The 17,273-nt window shown below is 39.2% G+C and overlaps 1 protein-coding gene across 2 annotated transcripts in view; it reads right to left on the minus strand.

Annotated features, from left to right (window-relative positions):
- stat5a (signal transducer and activator of transcription 5a) overlaps nucleotides 1-15,466 on the minus strand; it is a 51,496-nt gene extending 36,030 nt beyond the window's left edge. Inside the window, exon 1 of one of the 2 annotated variants that reach the window (XM_080906415.1) lies at nucleotides 15,307-15,466. The gene's annotated coding sequence lies outside the window, so the exon portion shown is untranslated. The remainder of the gene's footprint in view (nucleotides 1-15,306) is intronic. The other variant, XM_080906416.1, reaches the window with a different exon arrangement.
- Between the last annotated feature and the right edge of the window lie 1,807 nt (nucleotides 15,467-17,273).

Below are 17,273 nucleotides of genomic sequence, written 5' to 3' on the forward strand. Positions count from 1 at the left end.
AGACTTACCAGAGGATGAGAATAGATGTTCAGAAGCTATTTGATTGTAAGAGAGCAAAGGAAATGAAACCTAGTGAGTTAAATCTCACAAAATAGAAAACTCTATTTTATCGTTATTGGATAAACTGACAGTATTCATCTCAAATGGCTGAACTGAGGATTTCTAATGTAAATACCCACTTATATACTTACATATGCATACATACATGAACATACATACATTCATCTTGTTTACTTCTTAGCTTGTTTGTTGTGAAACTGACATTCCCGTTTCTCAGTTTGAGTTAAGAACGATGCTCTCATTCGCATCCTTGTGGTGACAGTTTTCTAAGTGAATTAACATTTTTCACAGGTATTATGTTATGTGTTGGTTATACTGTGAGCTCTCCTTCAAAACAAAGATAAATAGTTTACATGAATCCTCTTATCAAGATTGAATGCATATACACATATGCAATGATTTGTGTACTACTGTCTAGTTTTCTCTTTATTTTCATGAATTGCAGACTACCCCATAAAAGCAGCACATTTTGTAGTAGTTTTATGAGAAAACAGGAGTGGGTCAGTAGAGACGGGGGATAAAAGTAGGAGCCAGAGCGGATTTCAGCGCTAGGCATATCCTGCCCTTTGGTGGAGGTAATAAAACACAACCAAAAAAAAAAAAAAGAAAATTAAAAAAACAAAACAAAACACATCACAGCTCAAAAGAAACTGCAAACATAAGCTATGCACTCTGCCATTGCTATCTGTAAAGATGAAATATAGAACCTTATTGATCTGACATTTGACCAAACACAACACTGCATTTCCAATGACACTGATGTTTCCATTGTTTGCCTGTCCATTCTTTCCTATGTTGATAAGGCAGCTCCTTCCTAATTTCATTCATGCAGTTTATCATGCAGGCTATTTCTGTTCCGTCTAATTGAATAAATAACACTTCTCTCTAGCCCAGCCTGACTGACTATGAGTAACCAAGTAATTTCCCTGTAGAAAGACGTATGGTGGGGGGCCTTGCTTCATAACCCTCATTGGCATGAACATAGGCTTCCTGTTGTGTGGGGAGCTGTTAGGAGTCGACTATGCACTGCATGAGTTTGCATCCATGAGGAAAATGATCAGATTAAGGTTGTTCAATCAATGCTTTTCATCAGCAAGAAAAAAACAAATAAAAAATAGGCAGCTAAATTGGTTTAATACAGTCTATCACGGGGAAGTAATCACATTAGTTAGCCTCTATAACTATAACAAAATTACCTGAGAAATTCAAATCACACCAAATTCATCTGTATTTAAACATCCTAACTCTACAGCATTTGTCTTTTATTTTTAAACACAAGAGTTTCTGTTCTTGTTCATTTCCTGCTTCATCCACGTTTATGAAGTAATTCAAATGAAATCAAATCACTCAAGAATCACTCAAGATACACTAGGAAAAAACAGGTATAATAAGGGACTTTGTGACCACGCAATCTCAGAGGCACATCATGTTGCAAGACTCAAGCAGAGGGTTTGTGTGCATACACGCTGTATTTGTGTGTGGCAGGGGGAGGGTGGTAGGCAAATATGGGTTATGTATTGTTGCAACATCTTCGAACTAGTCCAACGACAATCCAGCCAGCATCTATGAAAACATCCTTGAGAATTCATTTCTCAGAATAGGGTTTTTACTGAATTCCTTATTTAGATTTCACTGTTGCTCTATATCCAGAACAGCTTTACTGGTGCTCGAAGGTAAATCCTCCTCTCTTTCACTCTCGTTTTCCTCTATATCAGTGCATCTGTAAACACCAATGCACGTAACTTTAAAGAGCTCTACCTTTGATCTTTCCAGCTCCTCATGTGTCAGAGGTCAGATAGCTGCACTTTCTCACACACAGTATCTTAACTCACTCACCAGACCTCTGCCCGGCCCTGACCCCACACACACCCCCACACACAGTTGCTTCCCTTACCGTGTCTCCCCTCCCTTGATGGCAAGCTCATTGCTTTCAGTAAAGGTCAACTCCACCTTTACCCCACAGAGAGCTCTGCCCCCACAGAAACAACAGCACTAGCACCATTTTATGAAAGAGAACAGATTTTGAAACCTAAAAAGGTGCAATCTACAGTGCAGGATTTTGAATTTAAAACGTTTAAACTCTCTGATTGGCAAACACTGGCAAACTGCTCTCTGAATGGTCGTGAAAATTTAAAAATGCAAACTTTCAAAATTGTGACGCAAACCAGAAACGGAGAACATTTCCCATCAAAGTGAAGTTGTGATTCAGTGCTTCAGTCAATACATTTCAATGGTGCAACTTTTGCTCTGTGGTGCCCACACAAGTAGCAGCTTTTCCAGTAGCTCTGAATGTTTCATATATTTTCTTACTTTTTAAAAAAAAGCTTTTATTTGATACTCTCTAGCTACAACTTTGATATACATTTCTTGCTATCGATATAACAACTTTGAATCAGTAGCAATATTACTGTTTATACCAAAGACGAGCTGCTCACTGAAAACAATGGGACATACCACAAGCTCTTTAATCCATACCACAGGAATTAAGAGACTCTTTTAAGGCAGCAGAGCTCAAGGCTATGATACTGCTGAGCAGTGGAGATAGCAGCTTCCATTCATTCAGATGTCATGAGGAATGTAAACTCATTAGTTAATAAACCTGACAAGCTGGCAGCCCAAGTGAGGAATCCAAAGAGCTACAGTGTAGCTTAATGGGCTTCACCAAAATTCAGCTAATGCTGATCTGTTGGGAGAGAAAACAGAAACCCAAAGCTAAGTGAAAAGTGCAAAGGCAGGGTTCTCGCACGTTTTTTTATCAACAACAGGTGGTGCAACCCAGGGTATGTGACTGTAAACAAGATCTGCTATCAAACTGTTGCTTGTAAGTCTCTGACCATATGTCATGTTGATGGAGATCTTGCACGCTATTGTTATTGGTGTTGGCGTTTACATTCCTTCATGGGCGTTTGCAGAGACTGTGTGAGACAATACTCAGCCTGGTTTGCCTTTTACCCACCTGTGAATAGCCCCACCAGGAACAACAGAACAAGACATCTCTTGTATGCTAATGTGATGAATGAAAACAGAATCACTCCCTGGCCCCACTAGGAAAATCAGTTCAAAACCTGGTCTTTCTACACCTCAGGTTAAAGCCACCAGTGCAGAGGCAACCCACTACCACACCTTAGAAAACAGTCTTCCGAGCAAAGAAGGCTCTAGGGAACTGCTTTGAATCTACTGATTAGCGTATGCTAAAGTACTGAGGACAAAGGAGGTTTCAAATTATACCAGTGATTACATCCACTTCTGTATGGATGTTTTAGTTTTCAATAAAACTGCTGCTTTTTAAATAACAAGGCTTGTTTCCCGTGTCAAGGAGCTCCTCGTTAGTAAAAAGAGACCACACAAAGCCGATACACGGACAGGTGGACCTAAGGCTGAGAGAGACAAAGGAATCATACAGAAGAAAAATGAAACAGAATTTGAAGGAGAACAATGTGAAGGAGGTCTGGAAAAGATGAAAATCATCACAGAACAGCCACGGTGCTGCAAACCAGTTTAGCCACTTTTGTTTTGTTTTGTTTTTTAAACAGGCTTGCCCTGTCCATGCCACCTGGCCTGTTATCACCCCCACAACTCCGCCAACCATCTGGAGAAACACAAACAGTTCTCACCAACTAACCTCCCCCACCAGACATAGAAGCACACCCAGGACCTCAAAATTCTTCTTTCTTCTATTATTACCTCAGATCAGGACAAAAGAGGAATGAGAAGACTGCATCAAGAAGTCTACTAGCCCAGACAGAGCGTGTTCAAGAACGCTTAGGGCACATGCAGTCAAACTGGGGGAGATTTCAACATACATTCAACACAAACCTGAGACCGGGTAAAGTCCTGACCTATGCAAAGACTCCATGCTTTATACAAGCCCAGAAGAAGTCACATGCCAGTGATATGAATGATTTCAGGCTGATTCAGAATCAGAATCAGAAAGGGTTTTATTGCCAAATGTTGAGCAGGTTTACAACATTAGGAAATTGCTGCGGTGCTTAGTGCAAACATACTGTCATAAACAACGCTTAAATAGACATGAGAAAAAAAAATAAGAATAAGAATTAAAAGTGCTAAGTAGATAGATATATACATGAGTGCAGGTGGTGATCAGTGCCAAACATGGAATGATGCAGTGAACACAGCGTGGGTCATGTGTTAGTGGTGGAAACAGTCATACGGTTATTGTTCATGTGTCCAACAGCAGAGGGGAAGAAACTGTTCTTATGGCGAGAGGTTCTGGTGCGAATGGACCGGAGCCTCCTGCCTGAGGGGAGCAGGTCAAACAGACTGTGTCCAGGGTGAGAAGGGTCAGCTGAGATCCGAGCTGCACGCCCCAGTGTCCTGGAGGTGTACAGGTCCTCCAGAGATGGGAGTCTGCAGCCAATCACCTTCTCAGCAGAGCGCACAACACGCTGCAGTCTCTGTTTGTCCCTGATAGTGGCTCCAGCGTACCACACGGTGATGGAGGAGGTGAGGATGGACTCGATGATTGCAGTGTAGAATTGCATCATCGTCCGTGTTGGCAGGTTGAATTTCTTCAGCTGCCTCAGGAAGTACATCTTCTGCTGGGCTTTCTTTATGACGGAGGTAATGGTGGGCTCCCACTTCAGGTCCTGGGTGATTATACTAACATTTGACATCATGAACCCTGTAAAGGCTACAGCCACATTTTCAAAACCCTCAGGTCCATCATTCAGTAGACCCACATCAATTTGCTTACCAAATGAAGGTGTGTGTAGAAGATGCTATTCTTTATCTGCTGTAGGGACTACTCTCATCTGGTTTAGGATAGTGGTACTGTCAGAATCACATTCTCTGATTTCTCTTATACTGTCCAACTATCCAACCCTTCATTCAGAGGTAAACTGACTGAGATGACTTAATATCCTGGATAATGGACTATCTTACTGGGAGACCACGGTTTGTCAGGGAGTACTCATTGAAGACAATGGTCAGCAGCTATTTTTATCTTCAAATAGCATTCTTTTTACCCATCCTTGTTACAATACTGCTGCCAGAAGATGGTGATAATCTGGCTGTAAGCCAACCACAAAATAAACAACAAAAAAGTGGGAAGATCATTTCTATTGAGTTCAGTTTCATTTAATTTATATGGTGCAAAAATAGCGGTCTCAAGGCACTTTGTGCCGTGAGGTCAAGACCCTACAGTATTACAGAGAAAACCCCAACATTCAAATGATTTCCTAAGAGCAAGCACTTGACAGCTGTGGGAAGGGTAAAAAAAACAAAAACAAAAAGACACTTTTAGTGTGAAAAGACAGAACTAAGATAAGGGAGAGGCAGCCATCCACCAGGACTGGTTGGAAAGTCACCAAACAGCCTGGTCTTATACAAGGAATGGTTCAGGGTCACGTGCTCTAGTACTAACTGTAAGGTAAAATGGAAATTTAAGAACTAGTTTTTCTTAAACTGGTAAGAGTTCTACACATGAGGGATTTAAAAACTCCACTTCCCATTCTACTTTTGAAAACTGCCTTCCCTTAAAGAAAGGCTTTAAATTCAGTTTAGAAACCACATTTCTCAGATTTAGACAGTCAAGCACACTAAGCTCTGTTTACCCATATTTAGACGTAGAAAATTACAGCTAATCCAGATTTTTATATCTTAGAGACATACCTGTACTTTAATAAAGTGATTGGTGACATCTGGTCTCAGGTAGATATAGCCAGAGATCATCTGTATAGCAAATGTAGTGCATGAAGTTTGTTTTAATAATACTGCCTAAGGAAAGTATGAATAGCATGAGAAGTATTGGTCCCAGTGCAACCTTGTGTTTGGGATAGAGATGGACCGACGCTGACGCTGGTAACTGTGCAGGGGCGGATCTAGCAAAGTTTAGCCAGGGGGGCCGATAGGGCATTAACAGGGAAAAGGGGGCACAAAGACATACTTTTCTTTCTTATTCTCATTTAAAATGTCTAGCTTTTAATAAATAATTATCTGACACCCAAAGTTTTAATTTGATGTAAAATGAATAGAAGTCAATTACTGTATATAGTAACTATTAAGTCTAATATATACACCCTAGTAAGCTATAGTAGTTTTTCCTTTGGGAAGGTACCATCTGTGCAGTCTGCAATTTTGTTGAAGAAAGATGTTGAATCTATTTAATATTTCTTGAAAAATAATTGATTTCTGTGCATTTTTTTTTTCACACTGCATCAAATTAAGGTTGATTACGTCGATTAAGCATCATGAGGTGGAGCGTGAGGGGTGGTTCCCTATTTTTTATTTATTTATTTTTGTTGTTGCTGGGAGTTGGAACCCTATTAGTTAGGTTGCTTAATATTTATGCTAAGTACTCTTTAAAATACCAGAATAGGGAGGATGGTGTAGGTTTAAGTTTATTAGATTGATCAGTATTGCTGAACTATGAAAATTTTTTTTTTGCATACAGGTATAACAGAATAGCTTTAGTGTAGTTGTTGTTTTAAACTTGAGTATGAACTTATACAAAATGCAGCAAGATATTTAAAAAACAGTTTTGTTGATTAAAAAACACTATATCGGATTCATATCGGTATCCAAATTTATGATATCGGTATCGGTATCGGACATAAAAAAGTGGTATCGTGCCATCTCTAGTTTGGGAACTCCTGCAGGTTTGTTGTGCAATGCATTACACAATTTACTAAATTATATTGCGCCAGTGACACTGCAAGCAATTAGGCAGCACGTTGGCACTGTGGCTAGCACAGCAAGAAGATCCTGATTTCAACTCCACTATCTTGCCAGGACCTTTCTGTGCGGAGTTAGTGTGTTCTCCTGGAATTTGCATGAGTCCTCTCCAGGTACTTCCTGGATAAGAGGAAGGATGGATGGATGGACAATGATAATTAAATGTTCTTGAATCTTAAATTCAAACATAACCAAAAATCACAAATACATAAGTATTTTTGTATAAGTAGTATAAAATGTTGCTTCTTGATTAAGCTTATCAAAAAGCACGACACACTCAATAGAGGGAGTGTTTGTTTGTTGTCAGCGAGAGAAAAGAGTGTATGAGCCATAATGTTTTCCCAGAGGAAATCCATCCTTTTCTTGTGAATATATAACTATATTTTGATAGTATTTTTTGGACATATGGGGATTTACCATCACAATGGCCTGCTGCTATATGTGGCAGAGCTGCTCTTGATAGAAATACCATCCTTTAGAAACAGAAAAACAGGATGGAGCTCTCACCTCTGCCATATTAAAATAGAAAAACAAAGGCATCAACCTTACGATCCTGTATACATGGTAGCTGTCTGAGTGATTACGGTAGTGGCAGATGGATTATCTGGATAAGCTAAACATGGACACAGAGGTTATACAGAGTACCACAGCTATATCCTCCCACTCGGTCACACTTTTCTGAATTCAGTGTGAATTCTATACATTTGCATTGTGTTTGATAATGCATAATTAAAATACTCCTTGACATACCTCATCTATACAACAACTAATCTCATATTAAGTTTCATTGCACGTCTTTGGTTCCTTCTATGGCATCCTTCCTGATTATATTCATGGTCACCTAATACTAACGAGAATACAACTGTAGTGTCCAGCCTGCAGAAGCATCACAGCAGTAAATGCTAGATGATTAATCCTGTTACGCTGGGCAAAATAATTCCTTCATTCCCCATTATTGCACTTGACCATCAGACTTTAGTCAACTTTGTTGAATGAAGATAGTTTTCAGTATAAGCTACACTGAAAAGAACAGTATAGAAAAATGTGATCTGCAATCTGTGATCACTAAATGAAACACCGAATAAAAACATGTAGAATGACAAAGGTGTCCTGCATTACAAATTCAGCATAGTCCTGCATGCCCGTTCAGTGAATGTAGAGGACATTTCTATAGGTAGGTTGCCTTTCAAATTTTGAAGAGAATATCAGCAGTTACATTCCCTGTAACTAAGGGAATATTTGTCAATATATAATTCATAGCTTTAAAGTTTATACACATACTGCCTCATGCTTTTCTCTGTGTAAAGCAAAGAAAAAGGATAACAGATCATGTGAGAATGACGAAAAAAAAAAGTGTTAAATGTGATTTGATGGTATTGCCACACATCATTAGCCATAGTGCAATATCTTCCCCTAACCCATGTGACTAACTCAGGTGGTCAAAAGCGGACAGAAACATTGATTAATTATCAACTATATCGAACAGACTACAAGCTCGTATGTTTTTCTGTTAATACTCGCCAAATATTCAATTGAAACATTACACAAGCCTGGGAAAAGGTATGAATGTAATCTTAAATAGATGTAGTTACACTCTTTGACCTAAATACCAACAGTTTGTTTTGTGGAAACTAAACTAACACGCTAAACATTTGCTTTAAGTCACAGATATTACAGGCACGAGCGCCCAAAAATAAAAGAAAAGAGGAAGTGAATCTTTGTTGTGCTAACATCCAGCAATTACGAGAATGCAATGTGCTACATCACAACCTTTCTTTGAATAAAACGCCGAAAGTACCTATGTAATGATGATTTGTTTTGCTGTAGGAGTGGTGGAGTTAGCTGGAGATGTCATGCAGGGCTCATCCATAAGGCTTGTTAGGGATATTCTGCTGTGGTCATGGATGAATCCACAGGATCAATACAGGATAACAGCTCTACAAATCTAGACCGACTTTGCATTATACTGTGCCAGTGACTCAACAAGCAAGAAAAGAGACAGAGAACATTTACTTCTCCCTCTTGTTGGTGTATGCATGTTACATTACATAGTTTAAACATGCTAAAACATCAGAGAAGGCAGCGAAATTCATATACACTGTTAAATAATAGAGAGATCTGGTCTTTGTAAAAATCGGTATGTAACATTCAACCTAGTTTTACTCTAATCCAACACACTTTAATCCACTATATAATCAAATATAAATGAAACATAAGCCTCAATTTTTTTTTCTTTTTTTATCATTGTAATCACTTTTTAATCAAATGCTCCTTACAGTAATCTTGTGCAGATGTTAGCCCTTTCCCCAGACACTAGAAAGCATCCATGACCTCAATCTAGTTGGACAAAGCACACACACATGCACACTTAGACACAGAAAAGCATTCAAACGGGGCTCATGAATAATGATAACTGATTTAATTGCTTATGTTGTGTCTCCCATGTGCATACACAAGCTATCTGTGTGTTGCCACTGTAGAAGCAATTGCTAAGATAATTTCATCTACTAGCAGAAATTTTTTTTCTGCTTCGAGTATATTGTCCTGTTTGTCTCCAACATTTTCTTCCTTCCCAACAAACTTTATCTGTGAGCTACCAGTTGGGTTTCCAATATGTCTCGTTTGCTGCAAGCCTGTAATAGGCTTGAACACAGCAGTGATGGCAGCAGCAGTTAGGTATCATCCAGTGCTATCTAACTGTATGCCAATATAAGCCATTCAATATAATTGATTGCTGCAGTGTACCTAGTTTGCCTAATTATCCTTGCCATTGTCACTTCAACGCTGATCTATGTGATCTGTCTTAACCGTAGCTGCGAGTGGAGTGGAGTTTACTTTTAGGTCTTGAACTGCTACAGAATTCGGGCAATGACATGCTTAACAGCAGCTCTCAAGATGTTGTAAACGTTGTAAAAAACAAAAAAAAACACAACAACAACAACAACAACAACAAAAACGTGACTGTAAGAGGCAAAAAAAGGCATGAAAAATGATGTTTAACAGCATGCCGAGACCTGGCACTTTCTTTCCTGTCTGCTGTCTGCTTCCTCTGTGGTAAGAGATGCGGTCACCTGGCCTCAGGTTACAATGCATTTCAGGGTAGACACCTAATTAAAGTGATATGTGCTGGGATGTTAAAAAGGGCAGCCCTAGCATGAGCTGAGGAGGATTGTGTCTTTGCCAAGTTTAATACTAGAACAATAACAGATCTAATAATAATAGTTTTAATAACAGATCACACCAGAGAAAGGAGTCTACAATAATGTTATGCTACGTAATACTGATATAAACAATTGAATTCTTACTGCAAGACTTTATATTGACACAGAGGAAGTTTCTTTTCTTTGTTGGTTTGGGGGTTTTTTTTTTTACATTACCTGAGACTTTGCTGCATTAAAATGCACTATCTGGTCCCATTAGAGATTTCCAATACAGTTACCGTCTTTTTCCTTTGCACCAGTACTGATGTAGACATTCAACCAGCTGATACATACAAATATGTTTTCAGTGGTCCTCTGGGTGATGATCTATACTCCTCTTAGAAGTAGGCCAGCAGGTCGCCTGTATCAGGTCACGACCCACAACAGAAATAGCATTGCTGCCAAAAATAAACAGTTAAGACTGCAAACGGAGATTTAATAAAAACTTTTTAGAATATGAAAAGGTCTGGTGTATAATTCTGTGTCTGTTGTACATCATTTGTCAGGACAAAGTATACTGAAAACTTGATCAGTTTTATTATGTGCGCTTGTTAATTTGCTCGTTTGCTCATATTGGTTATGTTCATACCTTTGCACTTCTTACCAATTCAAACGACAGAAGATTGCACTACTTATCACAAATATTGACAATTTTTAGTGCACATTTTTGATAATTAAACAAAGCATCTATTCCTCTCTCCGCGTTCAAGACTTCATATGATACAATGTCCTTTAGGGCACAACTAAAGTTATTCATCCACATAATTCATGCATGAGAAATGAAGCATGACTCAGAGCCCAAGGCATACATAAAACATAAAAAGAAGCTGTGCAGTGTGGGAGATCAATACCAAGTGACAACATTGCAATAAGCTTTCACATGTTTAAACAACTACACTAACACGGCAGCAGCAAAATGAGAAGGGTTCGCATTTTTCTATATGTTATTCCTGCGGTTTTTGCCACAAACACAATTTTCTCCAAGTTAAGAATCCATTTACAAGAGCTCACTGATGTCAAAGTCTTTTTTACTCACTCGGATTCCTAAGCTGCCAACCCTCAGCTGTGTATGTCTCCCTACTGAAAAAGTAACAGTCTGGATATGTCTGCTGAACACTTGCAACATTTGCTAACTCTAATAAATTTACTTTGGGGGGAGTTGGAATATATTTGTCAGCACTTGTAACATATACTATCACGAGACATAAAACTAATTGGATACTTAGAATCTTATGTGCCAGACGTGCCTTTTGCTCCTGTGTGTTTAGCCTCCAAATGAGTATTGTGTAAACATGAGAAAATGATTAATCCAGACCATTAATCTGTTAGGTGTATTCTGGATTGAATTCTGTTCGAAATCGTCCTACGTAATGTAAAATAAAAACAAAAAATTGGAAGTATGCTCAGATTACACTGCATGCTTGCATTCACTGGAATTCAAACAATGCATGTACCTTGCTATTACGACTTGTCAGTGCCTTTTTTGGCACAGTGCAAACTTACGAGTAGTCATTCTATTCTTGATGTGTCACTGAGATAATAACCCAGAGCCTTATCGTGTTTCTTCGTGCATACAAGGTTTGACCATCATCTCCCCCCCCCCCACCTATTCAAAGGACTGAAGAAAAGACAAGTCATTTTAAGTTAGGCAAAATGAAAGACAAAAGAATAACTGATAATGGGAGGGCAATTGTTGTGAAACTGCTGATAAAATCCTGCAGAAGTAATTAGCTGATGGAAATCAAATGAGTCTTGTGTGAGGCAGGCAGGGATCATAGCGTACATGCTGTGGATGCCAACAAACAGCAATGCCATTCGACAGATGGATCAGAGCACTCCTGACCTAAACTGGGCTAAAAGCTCATGGTCACGTGACTAATGGATTAGTGTTAGCCCAGCTGAAGGAGGAGGTGGTTAGCAAGCATGTCACCACATGCTTCCTGATCACTTCCCTTTGAATGTGTTTCCCCTTTCTCTTTCACACTAAATCTCCCCTCATCCCTGTTTGTCTGTAACTGTTATTACTACATTACTAAATGGCTGGGGTCACGTTCATTGACACACAGTTGGATCACAAGCAAATGAACTTCTTACCCTCTTTCCATTCACGTAATTCTTCGGCGCACTTTCTTCCTCTGTTCATAGTGACAAGAAGCTCCACGCTTATCACAATCATTAGTGTATAATTGACATCTTTGACACCTCAGCTCTGACTCACCAACTCAAATCAAAACCACTGCCCTATTATTCTCATTTCCAGCCACTCATGAGGTCAATGCTTAGAACAAATCCTTTGTGATATCCTTCCTAACTAACCTCACTACTTACGTTAATGTTTTTTCTATACTTGTATGAAAGTGGGGATGGAAAAAGGGAGAGGCAAAGACAAGCTTAATGATGCTTTGACCACACAGCACAGTTGGCTTACAGGACAAAACACTGAGTTTTCCTGTCTCCCCTGCTGCCATCCCTCTTGCATCAGGGGTTCCTGTCAGGGACGGCGTGTACCAGCCAACTCATGCCTGGCCAACATGCCATATTTCCATGTCAACTGAATGTCTTCCTTTCCAAAGAAACTTAGGAAAAACTTCCATTCCTATGCACAATGCACAGGAGCAATGTAGGGAGCAGGCAGCATAGCACAGTTCTTGCCAACAGGGTTAAAGGCTAAAAATACTGACCACTATTTCCTGCAGACTGATTGAATTTTTTTCCATGACTGAAAGAGCAGAAATGGAAAAATGGCTAAAAATATTACAATTAATAGAAATAATAATAATAATAATAATAATAAAACTAAAAATGACAAGGAAAATAGTCTTGAGTCATACACTGAGAGGTGTAAACATCAACAACATATGAAATACCAAAACACCCACAAATTATAAACATAAACAATTCATATCTCCACTTCCCTGCCTTTAGGGTTATGTTTTGAAATTGTTCTTTCCCAAATGCAAAGGAGCTAAAACGAGCTAAACAATTATGACAACAGCTGCTCTTTCACCAACTGATTCTAAAAAAATCACCTCGAGCCAATTTCTAAATTAAAATGAGGCACAAGCTACCAACTCCTGCTGCTGTATTGAGATGAGAGAAGTCAAAGAGAAGTCAAAGAGTAGTCATAGCGTCTTCCAGAAGACATTATCACAGAAGGATGGTGGCATTATCACAAGGCTCAATTACTCCGAGCCACAAGAAGCAAAGGCAATGTCATCCCAGTTGTCAAGAAAAAAAATGTTACAGGTTTATCGAAGGCAAATATTATGAGGTCTTACTGGAGCAACAAAGTGACAAAAGATAAGGGGATGGTATAATCTTTGCAGCTAAGCTCATCTGCAGTTCTTGAAAATGACACAAATACAACAAAGAAACAGTGATATTTTAATGTTGTTTGTAAGACGCACAAACTGTAGACTTGGTACAGAAGGCATTCCTTTAGCAGCTTTGTTTTGACCTTTAAGCACTATCCTTTCATGCTTTTGGGAAATTAAATATCAACAGGAAAAGCAAACAGTGACAAAATGTTCTGTTTGACAGCAACAATTGGGAGAGCTGAAATGAATTATGGAGGCACGCTCAAAATGTCCTTGCACCTTTTAAATTTGTAACTCAATTTTTATGTGAATATGGCAGTTAGTACAAAGCTGGCATAGAGCACTTATGTTACGGAGCAGCTCTTTCACCTATTTTCAATCTAGTCCTTGCATCTGACCATTTTCAAAGTAATGTGTTGTTGTTTTTTAAGCCACTTAACACTGACCTATTAATCATTCAAGCATAAAAAGGCACCTAACTCAAGGGATGAACCAGTGTTGCATCTACACATAACAAACAACTTAGTTAAATTATACCTTTGGGTACTTTGTTACTAGCAAAGTGCCTAAAGTTTAATCCCACTTTTTTCTTTCTTCAACACCAACAAGTTGATTCCCAAAGAGCTATTAGCTATAAACTTGGTATATCTCTATGTGGTGTGCAGTGTGTCTTAAAAAAATTTGAGGAAAACAGATAAGTGCAAGATAAAAGGCATGACAGGCGTAAAAAAAATTACTGAAAGCAGATGATGTGTGAAGTGTCCACAGACATCAGGAAAGCACGGTGGAGGATAAGTCGTGGTTTGGCACTGCATTTAAACCAGTGGTGCTGGGGATCTTGTCAAAATTAATGGGAATTATGTCATCATCAGATTTTGATCCACTATGCAATACCATCTGGATTGCATCTGACTGGAAAATGCTTCATTTTTGAACATGACAATGATCCCAAATACACTGCCAATGCAGTAAAAGCATACCTGAATAGAAAACACACACACACACACACACACACACACACACACACACAGTGGAACACTATCAGTCATGGATTGGAATCCCGAGATCGTGGACATCAACATTATTTACGCAGTGTGGGATCATCTTCTAAGAGAATGGAACAAAAAGGCAGCCAACATTCAAAGAAAAGCTTTGGAATAGTCTTCGAGAAGCTTGGAGAATTACTCCTCAATACTATGTAAAGAAATAAAAAGAAAGCTGCTTAAGAGAGTTCAGGCTGTGTTGACGAATAAAGATGATCATACCAAATATTGACTTTCAAACTCAGAACTGTTTTTGCTGGGGGGGTTTTGTTTTCTTTTTGCCTTATGTCTTATGCACTGTGATTCCATTTATGTTTGCACGTTTCAGGAAATTGCTTCACCCATTTCCTTAAAAAAACAAACAAAAAAAAAACAACAACTTAAAGAAATGAGGGGTAGCTCAAGACTTTTTTTTTTTGCTCAGTAATATATGCGAGGCTGGAAGGGATAGTTGACCATAGACAAAACTTAAAGCTAACCATGACCGCGCGTCAAAGCCTGCCATTACAGCAGCGAAGATGAAATGGTTGCTTGCCATAAATAGAGCTTTACACCTTTAACAATATACAGGCATCAAAAAGAAAGGGGGGGGGGGGCAGAGATAATATGCTGAGTAGTAGGTCAAGATGACAGCAAACTCACTGGCTCGACAGAGACGCTGTCAGCCCGAATTTAGAAATATTACTGGGAATGTTCGCGCGCGCAGGGGGACCTGCCTGTTGATTCATCCGCGTTAATAAAGCCCCAAAAATTAAAAAAAATAAATAAAATGTGGAAAAGTAGCCTACTCCAGCACAATTCATATCACTGCCATCCAAATTGATTCACAACGTCTGCAGACGGAGAAGCGCTGCCGCACTCGCAGTTTGTTTACAAAGCGCTGTCACAATATTCTTTCGCAACGGGCACCTTCAGTGGGACAAGGCGAGGACATTCACCTCTTCGGGGGGAGAAAAAGAAGCACATTCAAGCGAATTAAACTGTCACACTCACCTCTGTGGATCGACTGAAGTTGCTGTCCTTTTTCATAAAATGTGGGGTGAGGCTGCAGAGACGTGTGCAACCTACAACATGGACCTCTCCGTCAGTCAGTTCCCAACAGTTCGCTTCACAGTTCACTGCGCGCTCTCTCTCTCTTTCTATCTCTCCCTCTGTGTGTGTGTGTGTGTGTGTGCGTATTTCTCGCTCGCTGACAAACCACCCACTTCCGGCGGTTCTTGCACGTCTGTCAAGAGTAACAGTTTCTACTGATTTCTGCCCTGATGACGGATTTCGGGAGGTTCTGAAAGCGTTTTGACATTTAGTAAATACACACATAAAATAAATCAGTTACAGCTGTGTTCTCCATGTTGAAACTTCAGATTTGTTATTTTATGTGCATGTTTCATCGAGTCCGATTTTATAGCTAGGGTACTCAACACGGCGTTTAATTTCAACTTTGGAACAATGCTTTGGGTCACGGTACATATTGGATGTAAAGATCGCCTGCCTAAGAACCAAAAATACCAAAGGAAATAACAATAATAATCAGAGCTCTTCTCTGCTGCACATTATACGTGCAGATCCGTTGGTTAGATTTTGCTTAATCTCCCACACGATAATAAGTCTCCCACAAATTGAAGAATGGCGACACCTGCTGGTGAGAATTTAGCATAACGTTCTAAAAACAGCAACAACAAAGCGAAAGAAACTTAAAAAAAAAAACCCGTATATATTGTTTGCATCATTCATAGCTGTCTGTATTTTTAGTATAAGGGCTTAAATGAATATTTAAATGTACTTTTCTGAAACTAAACTGCCCCGTACTTGACTAAATGTTTCTTTATTATCAATTTAACAGGCTGTGGTCTGAGAGGCTGAGACAAACAGGAGGTGGCAGAGACCAAAGATAAACCTGCCACAAATAATTAGAGGACAGTGTGGCCTCGGGGAGCCATCTAACAGAGAGCCACACATTATTGTGTGACACTAAATAAAGAATACGGTAACATCAAGTGAACAGTTGCTCGTCACTGAAGAACAAACACTTGTTCATTTTAAGTGTATCATAGCTACTTTATTTATCTCATAGATAAATAAGAAGTACCAAAATCCATATATTCATAGGTTACTGCATGTGAAATACTGTCTTTCAACTACTGGTCTGAAAATGCTGTGAAAATAATGTAGAAAAACCTTTAACATTTAAGTCATTCAGTTCTTTCCGTGTTTTTAATTCAAACAAAAAAAATAAAAGAAGAAGAAGGAGGAACTATCAGATAGTCTATCAGCTATACATTGATGAATACTTCCTTCTTAAACATGATTTTTTTTTTTAATCCAGTACATTAATTGTAAAGATGTATTCTTTACCTATGACTTAATTTGAAAAATTCCAGAGTTTGCTTTTCAGTTGTAGCTGAATATAATCTGAGAAATCCCCTGTGATGCTGTAGAAATTAATGGCTTCATTTTTTCACCTGCTTGTCAGAGTGTCATCATTTTTAGCACTCTCTCTCTCTCAGACACACACAGACACACACAGCAGCCACCACACATACAGCTTCATTGATTCTCCAGATTGACTGGCTGCGGTCCAGAATTGAAGGGTGACAGTTGCTTCCTGAGACAGCTGAGTCAGCAGCTGCTGTCGGTAATAGCTCTACATCGTAACACCCCCTCATCTCCTCAAACCAGCCTGTGTTCATTTCCTATCCTCAAGGCTAACCAAATATACACAAGACAGAAAGTAACCGAGTGTGACAGCATGGCAGAGACTTAGTGATCTAGAATATACCTCCTTCCTTTGTTTGTTTTGCCGTCTCTCTCTGTTGTCATGTATTTGCAATTGGGCCCTTGGGAATCCAGGCGGCGGCAGGGCTGTTGTTCACATTGGTATTGTTACACTTGAAGATGCAAACAAAACAATGTGGGGTTTCCAGGCAGGGAAATCCAGCAATCATGTGCCGAGAGATCGTTCA

The sequence above is a fragment of the Rhamphochromis sp. 'chilingali' genome (genome assembly GCF_963969265.1).
Source record: "Rhamphochromis sp. 'chilingali' genome assembly, chromosome: 15".
Lineage (NCBI taxonomy): Eukaryota > Metazoa > Chordata > Actinopteri > Cichliformes > Cichlidae > Rhamphochromis > Rhamphochromis sp. 'chilingali'.